Genomic DNA, 13710 nt, shown 5'->3' with positions numbered 1-13710 from the left:
AGGGGGAGGGGCAGTGAGGTAGGGTAATAAACACACACATACAGAGAGAGAGAGATATGGTTTGTTATCATACAGCTTTCTGATCCATCGAGCAAAGGCCTGTAAATACTGAAAGTATAAGCCTGAAAACGCTGCAAATACAGAGAACAGAATTAAAAGTCTGGTCAAATCTACATCACACACATTATCATTTCATTACTTTCATTTATTATCTCGTGACTTCATTCAGCTGTGCACGAACAACTGTCAGAGCTCTATACAAATATATAAACTAAAATAAAATAACAGGAACTAGAAACACTCAGCAGATCATTAGATAAAGAAGCAGAACTCATACGCTGAGTAAGTTTACTTAAATATCTGCAGAAATGTATTTTTTCTGCTTTTCCCTTAATGAGAGCGAGTATCCTGATATTAGTGAGGATTGGTGTGTAAGTAGTTTTTGTGTGAATAATGAATGTTACTCAGAATAAAGGTGATGATGGAGAGCAAGTTAAACACATTGGTCAGACGAGTAACTAACCCAGTGTTTCCCAATCGAGGTTCTGTCTGATGAGAGCAGGGGTGTGTGTAAAAATCCTTCAAACATTTTCTAAAATGATCAAATGTGTAGAAAAACATTTAATATAGATGAGAAATATCTGATGTCTGAAATAATAACACAGACACAGAAATAATAAGACAGACACACACACACACACACACACACACACACACACACACACACACCACAAGAACAACAACAATAATAATAAACTAGACCAGTACATTTACATTTGTTTTCATTTATTTCACAAACAAATATTCTACTCATATATGTACACATTCAAACATCATGCTTTTCTAACAGTGTGTTTACACAAACGAAATAACGCCACACAGTAACACAAACACATGCCCAATATTAACCATTGATACTCTTTTCAGACATATTTCACCCCCCCCCCAAAAAAAAAAAAAAAAAAAAAAAAAAAAAAAAAAAAAAAAAAAAAAAAAACAAGAAACAAACAGACTCATTAACATGAACACCTTTGTTGGGGGGCCACTCCCCCACACACCCCTCTCCACCACTGCCCAGACACACAGGAGCTAGACTGACCCACTGATACAATCGATAGGGTTACCCCCCCACCCCGGTCATAAATTAGGCCACTTACAGAAATGTCGGCCTGAGAAGCACAAAGGGCTATAAATCAGCACACACTACTTTGATTGACAGTTTGACAGAAAGTGTGTGTTACTCTTGTTGGAACAAAGTTACTGGTGTGACTCTAATTCTCTTTATTTTTAATGGTCTAGTAAAAGGGCAGTCTGTGCTCCGGCTCCCTATAGTGGCCTGTGTGAATCACTGCCTCTTGTCACATTTTTATAAAATATTATCATCTATTAATTTATTAATATCTGTGTGTGTGTGTGTGTGTGTGTGTGTGTGTGTGTGTGTGTGTGTGTGTGTGTGTGTGGGACTACACAGTGTCTTTGTGTGTTAACAGGAGCTCAGCTATTCTCTCTGAATAAAGAGGAACGCTGTCATTCCTGAAGAAGGAGCGAGGGTGTACAGCCAAGTTGCCGTACAGAAGGCACTGCTGAAGGTAAACACACACATATGCGCACACACACACACACGCTAATGATGTGTATAAATGATGAGTGTTTTTTTCTCAGGATGTCAGGAAGGCAACAGAGCTGGAGGCAGTGATGGAGAAACAGAAGATGAAGGTGGATTTCACAGAGGAGAGTGAAATCACACACCCCCCCCCCCCACCTACACCCCATACTACACCCCTCCCCCCAACACACATGTAGTTTATTTATACACATTGATGTACATGGCACGGTGTAATAAAAAAAAAAAAACATAACATTTATTTAATGCCTTTATACACACACACACACACACACACACACACACACACACACACACACACACACACACACATGTCTGTCTGATATATTACAGACTATTCCTCACACACTTACACAAATCAACTGCCATTTTATGGTAAAGCTGTCTAAATGTAAATGTTCAATCTTTGACTGTACATTCATAAATTATAATAACTTGTGTGGCATTCTCTGTTATTTTAAATATCTGTGTGTGTGTGTGTGTGTGTGTGTGTGTGTGTGTGTGTGTGTGTGTGTGTTTCAACATCATTTTACAAAAACACTATTCAACGTTTCATCAGAGAGCCTGCATCTTTTGATCAAATTTGCATGGCGCGAGACCATTCGGTGCTTTATAGGTTAATAATAGTATTTTATAATCAGTGTGAGATTTCACTGGGAGCCAATGCAGTGTGGATAAGATCGGGGTGATGTGTCGTATCTTCTGGTTCTAGTTAGGACTCTAGCAGCTGCATTCTGGACTAACTGGAGCTTATTTATATTCCTACTGGAACATCCAGACAGTAAGGCGTTACAGTAATCTAGTCTAGAGGTGACGAAAGCATGAACTAGTATTTCTGCATCATGTAGTGACATTAGACAACCCCAATACCGAAAAAGTAGGGACAGTATGGAAAATGCTAATAAAACAATGAGAAGTCATTTGTAAATGTACATTGACTTGTATTTAAACAAAAAACATAAAGACGACGTATTTGATGTTTTACCTAATCAACTGCAAAGTTTCTGGAAGATGAACATTCATTTTGAAATTGATGCTGCAACACGTTCCAAAAAAGTTGGGACAGGGGTCATTTAGGATTAATAGCGATGTGACGAGTTGAAAGAAGGCGGCGATGTGAAACAGGTGAGGTCTAATTATCGTCTAATCATATGTATAAGGAGCCTTCAAAAAAGGCAGAGTCCTTCAAGAGTAAGGATGGGTCGAGGCTCGCCAATCTGCCAACAGATATGTCAGCAAATAATCCAACACTTTGAGAAGAACATTCCCCAAAGACAAATCGGTAGGATTTTGGTCATTTCACCTTCTACAGTGCATAATATAATTAAAAGATTCAAGGAATCCGGTCAAATCTAGGTGCGTAAAGGGCGAGGCATAAAACCACTTCTGAATGCGCGTGATCTCCGCTCCCTGAGATGTCACTGTCTTAAAAACCGTCATGAGTCTGTAATGAAGATCCTGACATGGGCTCGGGAATACTTTGGTAAACCTTAGTCAGTCGACAGCATTCGCCGCTGCATCCACAGATGCAAGTTAAGGTTTACTATGTAAAGCAGAGGCCATACATTGTCCCGAAGCTCCGACCACTTCTCTGGGCTCGGTCTTATCTAAGATGGACAGTAGCACATTGGAATCTTGTTTTGTGGTCCGATGAGTCGACATTTTAAATAGTTTTTGGAAAAACAACCGTCGTGTTCTCCGAGCCAAAGAGGAAAAGGACCATCCAAGCTGTGATCAGAGTCAGGTCCAAAAGCCAGCGTCTGTCATGGCATGGGGGCGTGTCAGTGTCCATGGTATGGGGGCGTGTCAGTGTCCATGGTATGTGGGCGTGTCAGTGTCCATGGTATAGGGGCGTGTCAGTGTCCATGGTATGGGGGCGTGTCAGTGTCCATGGTATGGGGGCGTGTCAGTGTCCATGGTACGGGGCATGTCAGTTGGTATGGGGCATGTCAGTGTCCATGGTATGGGGGCGTGTCAGTGTCCATGGTATGGGGCATGTCAGTTGGTATGGGGGCATGTCAGTGTCCATGGTATGGGGGCGTGTCAGTGTCCATGGTACGGGGCATGTCAGTTGGTATGGGGGCATGTCAGTGTCCATGGTATGGGGGTGTGTCAGTGTCCATAGTATGGGGGCGTGTCAGTCTCCATGGTATAGGGGCGTGCCAGTGCCCATGGTATGGGGGCGTGTCAGTGTCCATGGTATGGGTAACACACATTTGTGAGGGCATCATTAATGCAGAAAGATATGTACACATTTTGGAGCTACACATGCTGCCATCCAGAGCAGGACAACGCCAAACCACAAACGCATGGTTGTGTAAGAAGAGAGTGCTGGCGCTAGCATGACCTGCCTGCAGTCCTGACCTGCCTCCGATGTGTGGCACATTATAAAGCTCAAAATAAGGCACTGAAGGCCTTGTACAGTAGCACAGCTAAAGAAATGAATAATAGATGAATGGGGGGGAGTGCTGCAGAGATGGTTGTTCTTCTGGAAGGTTCTCCTCTCTCCACAGAGACATGCTCGAGCTCTGTCAGAGTGACCATCGGGTTTTTGGTCACCTCCCTGACTAAGGCCCTTCTCCCCCGATCGCTCAGTTTGGCCGGGCGGCCAGCTCTAGGAAGAGTCCTGCTGGTTCCAGACTTCCTCCATTTACGGATGATGGAGGCCACTGTGCTCAGTGGGACCTTCAATGCTGCAGAAATGTTTCTGTACCCTTCCCCAGATCTGCGCCTCAATACAATCCTGTCTCAGAGGTCTACAGACAGTTCCTTGGACTTCATGGTTTGGTTTGTGCTCTGACATGCAGTGTTAACTGTGAGACCTTATATAGACAGGTGTGTGCCTTTCCAAATCATGTCAAATCAACTGAATTTACCACAGGTGGACTCCAATCACGCTGTAGAAACATCTGAAGGATGATCAGTGGAAACAGGATGCACCTGAGCTCAACTTTTTTTGTTTTTTATTTTTAATAAATTTGCAAAGATTTCAAACAAACTTCTTTCACCTTGTCATTATGGGGTATTGTTAGTAGAATTTTGAGGAAAATAATGAATTTAATCCATTTTGGAATAAGACTGTAACATAACAAAATGTGGGAAAGTGAAGCGCTGTGAATACTTTCTGGATGGACTGTACATCACTACAATTACAATCACCACAGATGGAAACTGGATGTGTGTTTGTGAGTGTGTGTGTGTGTGTGTGTGTGTGTGTGTGTGTGTGTGTGTGTGTGTGTACCTCAGTATCTCCAGTGTACAGTGTGGATTCTCCAGTCCAGCAGACAGCAGCTTCACTCCTGAATCCTGCAGGTTATTGTCACTCAGGTCCAGTTCTCTCAGTCTGGAGGAGTTTGATCTGAGAACTGAGGACAGAACTCTACATCTTTCCTCTGTCAGATCGCACCCACGCAGACTGGAAGAGAAATGATGAAATATCAGAACACTGATCACACACACACACACACACACACAGCCATAATACAGCTAAAGTTTCCCATGTAACAGAAATGTGAGTGCGTTTGTCTCACACACAGAAATCAGAGGACAGGACACCACATCAGCATTATTATTATTATTATTATTATTATTATTATTATTATTATTATTATTATTATTAATAATAATAATAATAATAATAATAATAACAACAACATCATCAGTTACAATGATCCTTAAAGGACTGAAAACATTTTTGTTTGAACAAATGCTTCATTATAATTGAAACATGAAGCCATTTGAAAAGACCCATGACACTTGTTGAGACCATGCGCGATCAAAACGTAAATGAGCCTTGGAGTCTTAAGCCTTGTCTCATTCTCCATCGCGGTTACGGCTGGTAAAGAAGGTTGGCACATTGAAACGATCAAAACATAAACCATCAGGACATAAATGAACCAAGGAAATGCACTTAAGTCTTGTCTCATGCTCCCTTCCTCTGATGGCCAAGAGAAAATGGCACTGGACTTGGAATGCACTGGGGTCTCCCCTACGCAACTTGAAGCCTGCTCAAGGCATGTCAACGGTCTGTGTCAACTAACTCGTGTGCACTTTCTTGCCGACTGCAGAGAGAAAAGGGCACTGGACTTGAACTACACTGGGGTTTCACCTGTGCAACTTGAAGCCTGTTATGAAACTGCGTCGTAATGCAGAGGGAACTCTATTCAGATGAGCAGGAAAGTACCTTGGCATTCATCAAAACATGCTTGTGCGAAACAAATTTTCTATCCTAGGAAAATGCTTTGACGTAAAGTAAGTCGTCCGATTGTGTTCATGTAAACTAGTAAAGGCTCTAATTACTTGAGTGAAATAAATGTACTGAAGAGGGCGTCCACGTACAGAAACCTGAGAATATAAACGAGACTGCAAAGTTGTTGTTGAAGAAGGGTCGAACACGGACAAACACGTCCGTTAGCTCCAGTAGAATAGCTTAGTGTTTCCTTAAATCACTTTGAGGCGTCGGACTCTAAATACAACGGGGTTTTCTTGCGCAGGTATGAACCCTGCTTGCAGCTTTGTCAGCTGTAGGTGTCAAGTCACTGGTGCTCAATCTCCTGCTGTTTAATTAAAGCAGAGTATGTATGCACCCTAACCCTAAAGTTTCCCATGTAACAGAAATATGAGTGCGTTTGTCTCACACAGAAATCAGAGGACAAGACACCACATCAGCATTATTATTATTATTATTATTATTAATACTACTAATAATAATAATAATAATAATAATAACATCATCAGTTACAATGATCCTTAAAGGACTGAAAACATTTTTGTTTGAACAAATGCTTCATTATAATTGAAACATGAAGCCATTTTTTAATAAAAGTATTAAAAAGTCTCCTATATAATAAATAAGAAATCTCCCATTTGAACAAAAGATGAGATACGATAATACTTTATTAATCCCAACGTGGAGAAATGAGGGAATTAGGAGGAAAAAGGAGCAGGACCTGCTGTGGCTTTGTTTGGAAATATTTTTGTTGGTGAAATAGAACAGAAACAGACAATATTGAGTGTAAAATGTACGTCAGGTAATATTATCTTATTGTTTACATGTTAGCATAGCATGTTAAATTAACTACTAAATAAAAATAACATCAGCTGTATGAGCTTTTAAATAACGTCCTATTATTATTATTAACATTTACTGTAGCTGCACAGCCAGACTGCTCCTGTACCTTTAACACACACACTCACACAGTCACACACTCACTCACACACACACACTCTCTCTCTCTCTCTCTCTCTCTCTCTCTCTCTCTCTCTCTCTCTCTCTCTCTCTCTCACACACACACACACACACACACACACACACACTCTTGTAATTATAACATTCTGGGGTCAGTAGTCCCACCCATGTATTGTGGGGACACCACTTTCCTGAGGTCCTACAGATGTGAAAAAAATCAGGCATGTATAATTTAAGCCTGAGAACACATATCATCTCAAATTCTGGATTTAAATCACAAAATTTCTGTGCTTGTTTTTTTCACACCTAATGTGGACATAACAAGAACTCATTATTAATGGTGACCTAATTTGCATACACAGCAAATTAGCTGGTTTTCATGTTGTAGTGGGGACATCACCTTATAGCTAATTTTCATACACAGAAAATTAACTGGTTTTCATGTTGTAGAGGGGACAACACTAGATAGTTAATCTGCATACACACAGATCAGGTAGTTTATATAACAACAATGGGACTTGGTTTTAAAAAACAAAGTTGTCAATTTAACTCTATGATTATTTATACAAAATTACAAACTAAGTATGTCTAATTTAGAGGGCTGTCTGTAAAGCAGATATGATGTGTATTTTCTCTATTTGAAGGTTTAAGCTTCTCATGAAATTAAATTGAACAGTTGTTCTTAATTGTTTATACTAAGGACTCTTATTCGCCTTATTTGTGAAATATGCAGTCAGTGAAAGTTTGGTTATAAAAAAGCTCTCTTACACACATTTCAATATCTGCACGTAATAGATAACAGACTACATTTTTTTGGAGCTTTCTATTTCCAACAGAGGAACCCTTTGAGAAACCTAGGAATCTGTTAAGGAAGGTGGTACCAGTGCTATTATTAGTTTTGGGGCTATAATTCTAAGAAGCTTTTCATTTTCTGCTCCAAAGTATACAATTTTTTTGTGGAATAGAAAGTAGAGGTGCTAGCTGTACTGAACCTCACTTATTTATCACAGGCATGCATCCCAAATTAACACTATCCCCAGTCATTTTGGCAAGTCAAAATGACAAAGAAACTCATCCTTTTGATATTTTAGCTACATGAAGGATCTGTTTATTGGTCTGGATCTCTAATCAAGTGAAAAATTGTCAGTCAGTTGAAAAAACCCTGTCTATTCAACATTATAAAGACAACTTGAGTCTTGAGCTTCTTTACTGTAAAAGACAACAAATATTTGCCCATTAAAGTGCACAACTACTAAGCTCACATATGCCATGAATGAACTTGGACTCATTTAAGTTTGACATAACACTTCTGCTTACTACATATAGCCAGCTCAAAGTTAAACATATTGAGAAAAATGAAGATACTAGCCCAACACAGACACACAACCAAATGTCATAAGCACAATTTTTTTCTTTATTCTATATCCACTTAACTGACTAAGCTAAAAAGTGATAGTAACAACTTAATAATATATGTTGAGGTAGCTAATTTTGATTCCAGGCAGTCTAAACATGTAAATGGGTAGGACACTGAAGCTTTTATTGCCCAATAGGCTTACTCATGAACTTGTCAGTCACCTGCATAAGGACCCACTGGAAGAAGGCGGCCCAAACCAATTTGATCTAATTCAATATAACGGTGTAGGTAAAGATTCTAATGGATATTTTAAATGCCTGATTTGTTCCTGATTAGTTTATGATGAAGTAAATGCTGAGTGTTTCATTACAAAGTAAAAGGGTAGAGGTGTAACGTAACTTATTATTAAAGCATTACTACAGATGTTATGATGTACAGTATCTGTAATATAGATGTAAAGTGTTACTATCAAAGTGTTATTTAATCTTTGTTAATATCTCTTTTGTAAGCTACAGTGCAGTTATAGACGTAGAATTTGACACTTTACCAGTCTCTATCTTTAAGAGCTAAAGGCTCAGATCTAATGCAGTTTTCACAGACCAACTTCCCTGGGACACGACATGACATGATGAAGGTCTTCATATGTCTCTCCACTGCATGGACCTCATTTCCTTCCCGAGCCTTCCTCTTTTTCAGAGTAGATGTTTTACCTAAATGTAAGAATAAACATTAGTTACATAGCAAACACACACCCTTACACCCAACAGAAATTATTGTCTGGCAACTTACAGACTGGAACTCTGACTGCAGTTTGTGCATATGTACCAAATAGTAACTAAGAGTACTCAGTTTTCTTGGAGAAGATGCAGTAGGGAACCTACTGAGTCCCAGGGGATGCTTATGTTGGAAATTATGTAGAGGTGTGATTGAAAGGCAGGATTAAAAGTGCCAGCAAACTACACAATTCTGATATTTATGATCCAGAAAAGGTGTAGACTGTGATGGCTGCTGTTTCTCCTGGCCATTGCTCTCAGCAGTGTCCCCCTCCATAATCTGCATATTTAATAGACATTTGTAAAATCTAAAAGAGGAATGTGCAACAGAAAGCAAACATGCTGTTCAATATGACAAAAACAATAATTATTTCACTATAGGAATTAAGTTTATTATTTCAGGGTTAGATATGGGATACTTTGGAAGACTTTGGGATAATTACGGTGCATTCAGACACACACATGTTTTGTAGTTCATGCTTAAACGTGGCAGTAAAATACCTGAAGCAGATCAGATGAACAATAATGTCTAATTTTATTGTTAATGCACAAGCACAAAATTAGTTGTGCAACAAAAATGAATCTCAACACTGCCGGATAAGAAAATGTTTATTTTTGAATAATTTTTAAATTGTGAAAGCAGAGAGGTAGATACCCTGCATACCTTGCTACACCAAGGCCAGTCTCCTCCTACGTAATTGTAGGTAATTTCATCACCTTCTTTAAAGTCTGTTAAAGCAAACAGACCAAGATGTGGGCTTCCATCCACTTCAGTCTTCTGCATTCTGCCATTTGGGTGCTTGTGGTCATCATTAACCAGCCTACCAAAAGATCCGTCTTCTTTTGCAGCATCAATACTTAATAAACAACGAGAGAAAGAGAGAAGTATTCAGTGACCGAATATTCGACATCAAATTCTACAAATATGATAGCTCTACACAGAATTTTTAATGTTAACGGTCAGATGTAAATGTTTAAGTGGACAAATACTTTACAACTGCAATTTTCAAGTACAATGAAAGTACACTTTGAAGAAAAACTATGCAGACATTGTCATTCTTTATGCAGGTTAATTCTACGGATCATTTAATTAGTGGTGCTTTTAAAGCACTACTATTGTTCCCTCGTTATTGTTCCCAATACTTATTATTATTATTATTATTATAATTATTATTACTCTCCGGCCGGCGCTCAAAAGTATTGGGACCCTGCACGGCCAGCTCTCAAAAGTACTGGCGCCCTTGGCAGTCCGCTCTAAAAAGTATTGGCGCACTACACGGCAGGCGCTAACAATGCTGGTGCCCCATCTGTCTGGCTCTCGAAAGTATTGGCACCCTACGCTGTCGGCTCTCAAAAGTATTGGCGCCATACGCTGTCGGCTCTCGAAAGTATTGGCACCCGTCCCTGTTACGCCAACGCAAGCACCACTCACATTTTCTTCAGGAAATGTACCGTTCTATTTATTATTATTCTTCCACATTTTTTTCCGTGTGAAACTAGTCCCGCACCGTTTGTCAGAGATCGAAGGGTGAGGTGTCAAATCGATCGGCTTATTGAGCAGAGGGGTGCTATGACTTTTATAAGCAATCGGAATGCCGGAATTCCCACTACAGAAGCTCAAATTCAGAAAATTTTCCATAGACTTGCATTGAGTTTCGAAAGTATTGGCCCTCTAAGGAGAAAGCTCTAAAAATTTTGCCTCCGTACACGTTCAGCTCTAAACTGTATTGGCACACGATCTGTTCGGCTCTCAGAAGTATTGGCACCCTATCCGGTCAGCACTCAAAAGTATTGGCACCCCGCACGGCCAGCTCTCAAAAGTACTGGCACCCTTGACGGCTGGCTCTAAAAAGTATTGGCGCACTACACGGCTGGCTCTAACAATGCTGGCGCCCCATCTGTCTGGCTCGCGAAAGTATTGGCGCCCTATGCTGTCGGTTCTCGGAAGTATTGGGGCCCGTCCCTGTTTCGCCACTGCAAGCACCACTCACATTTTCTTCAGGAAATGTACTGGTCTAGTTATTATTATTCTTCTTCTTCGACTTTTTTTTTGGCATGTAACTAGTCTCGCACCATTTGTCGGAGATCGATGGGTGAGGTGTCGAATCGATCGGCTTATTGAGGAGAGGTGTGCTATGACTTTTGGAAGTGATTGGAATGTCGGCATTCCCAGTACGGAAGCTCAAAGTCGGAAAATTTCCCATAGACTTGTATTGAGTTGTGAAAGTATTGGCCCTCTAAACAGAAAGCTGTAAAAGTATTGCCTCGGTACACATTCGGCTCTAAAATGTATTGGCACATGATGTGGCCGGCTCTCAAAAGTATTGGCGCACTACACGGCCGGCTCTAACAGTGCTGGTGCCATGTCTGTCCGGCTCTCGAAAGTATTGGCACCCTACGCGGCCGGCTCTTGAATGTATTGGCGCCCTGTCCCGATTTCACCACGGCAAGCACCGCTCACATTTCCTTCAGGAAATGTACTGGTGTAGTTATAATTATTCTTATTCCACCTTCGTGCCATTTACCTCTAAAGAAAATGTTAATATATTGAGATTTTCAGTCCCTAGTGATGTTCTGAGTAAGAAAATAACCATATCCGTGCTTGCTAATAACTTTGCTGAGTGAAAACCTGTTCTACACACAGATCACAGCTCAGCTGCGGTGTTTAGAGACACAGAATAAAAGGAGCGCGCTCTAGTTACAACATCGAAGCACATCACACCACCGCCCAGCGCTTTACAGATTCATAACAAACTAATAACGTGAACTAATGAGCTGGGCTCGGTCCAGACTACTGTCCACCCTGTCCTCGATTTCAGAGGCTTTAAACTCAATCCAGCGCTCAGATCGATAACTATTTAGGAAGCCTGACTCTGCTATTTATAACCGAACTATCCGTTAGATGGTGAAGCTAGTTACAGAAGTCGGTATAACACTAAATATTCACATGACATGACAACCACCAAAGCCTATTTAATATATTAACTTCATTTTATTAACTTATTTTACTTACTAATGTGCTAGATTGGTTAAAGTGTGTGCTAACTCTGGCTAGTAAAGTCTGCTAGCATAACAATTACTTTAATATTGTGATTCAATTATAAATAAAGTCTTAAAGCACGGAAATAAAATTACAAACTTATAAACTGCAAAAAAATTATAATAATAACTTACCTTTCGTTGTATTTGGTCTCGTTGCCGCAGTAGAATCACTCCTTAGGGCAATGGAAAGCAGATGGTACTATTAGCCTGTTACACACAAACTGGCGACCAGTGGCTCTTCTCAGCACTGACTACAAACTTTTATCAAAGGTGTTGGCCATGAGGCTGAGAAATGTTATGGAGCATGTCGTTCATGTCGATCAGACTTATTGTATACCCAACAGGTTGATATCTGATAACATCATCCTAATTCGTGATGTTTTGGACCTCTCCAAGTCATTGGGCTGTGAATTCTGCTTGAGTTCTCTAGATCAGGAAAAGGCCTTTGACAGGGTTGAACATCAGTATTTCTGGCAAACGCTAGATGCGTTCGGGTTCAGCTCGGGATTTATAAACATGGTGCGAGTCTTGTACAGTGACATTGAGAGTATTTTAAAGATCAACGGTGGTTTAAGAGCTCCATTTAAGGTCCAGAGAGGAGTCAGACAAGGCTGCTCACTATCTGGCATGCTGTACTCCTTGGCCATAGAGCCTCTCCTACACAGATTAAGACAGTCTCTTTCAGGTGTAAACCTTCCTGGATGTGAAACGGTTTTTAAATTATCTGCTTATGCCGATGATGTAGTTGTCATCAGCAAGAAACAAGAAGATATTGACACCCTTGTTGAAAACATTAAAGATTTTGGTGTAGTGTCCTCTGCAAAAATTAACTGGGGAAAAAGTGAAGCGATAACATTCGGCGATGAGTTGAGCAAGAAACTGGTTTTACCTGCTGGGCTGAGTTGGAACAAATGCGGTTTTAAATATCTTGGTGTTTATCTTGGTGATCATACTTTTGTGAGAAAAAATTGGGACAATGTTTTAGAGAAGGTTGAAGGGCGTCTAAATAAATGGAAATGGATCTTACCACACATGTCTTGCAGGGGTCGTACACTTGTGATTAACAACTTGGTGTCCTCTATGCTGTGGCACCGCTTAGCATGCTTAGACCTTCCAGCACAACTGCTGGCTAAAATACAAGCAGTATTGGTGGACTTTTTCTGTGACCGTTTGCATTGGGTCCCGCAGAGTGTACTTTTCCTACCCAAAGAGGAAGGAGGGCAGGGACTCCAGTTTATTCAGAGGCTCCTTGTTGGGCCCAGAGACCTTGTCTGGAGACCTTTGACCAGAACCATATTGACCCGAGGCCGGAATTTGGGTCTTGCTGAGTCTTTGTGGCTGATGGACTTGAGTTCTCACAAACTTCACAATCTCCCAAAGTTCTACCAAGGACTGTTTACTGTGTGGGGGATGCTCCACAAACAGAGATGACCAGGCTGTGAGACCCTATCGTGGCTGCTGAAGGAACCAGTGGTGCATGGGACTCGTATCAACGTGGAGCGCGTAGCAGGACCCTTTGTGATGCAGTTGTTCTGTTCAGCTGGGATTGTCACGCTAGGACATGTGGTCGAGCGATGTGGACCTGGTTTGATCAACGCTGCAGGCTTAGCCTCTCAAGTGAGAGTTACTTCCACTAGGGTCTTAAGCCAACTGCTCAACACATGGAAGCGCAAACTCACCAAAACGGAACTATCTCTGCTAGATAACTACTGTAACAGACACTGTC

At 40.8% G+C, this 13710-nt stretch overlaps 1 long non-coding RNA gene across 1 annotated transcript; it reads right to left on the bottom strand.

The window, feature by feature from the left end:
- Positions 1–8228: 8228 nt before the first annotated feature.
- On the bottom strand, positions 8229–12202 carry LOC128630469 (uncharacterized). The gene is made up of 3 exons (XR_008394854.1): positions 12117–12202; positions 9607–9799; positions 8229–8879 (listed from the first exon to the last, which is right to left on the bottom strand). It is a non-coding gene; the product is annotated as an uncharacterized LOC128630469 (long non-coding RNA).
- Positions 12203–13710: the final 1508 nt, after the last annotated feature.

This window comes from Ictalurus punctatus, unplaced genomic scaffold (assembly GCF_001660625.3).
Source record: "Ictalurus punctatus breed USDA103 unplaced genomic scaffold, Coco_2.0 Super-Scaffold_100056, whole genome shotgun sequence".
Taxonomy (NCBI): Eukaryota; Metazoa; Chordata; class Actinopteri; order Siluriformes; family Ictaluridae; genus Ictalurus; species Ictalurus punctatus.
Note: the sequence above shows the minus strand (reverse complement) of the source record. Positions and strands in the feature narration are given on the sequence as shown.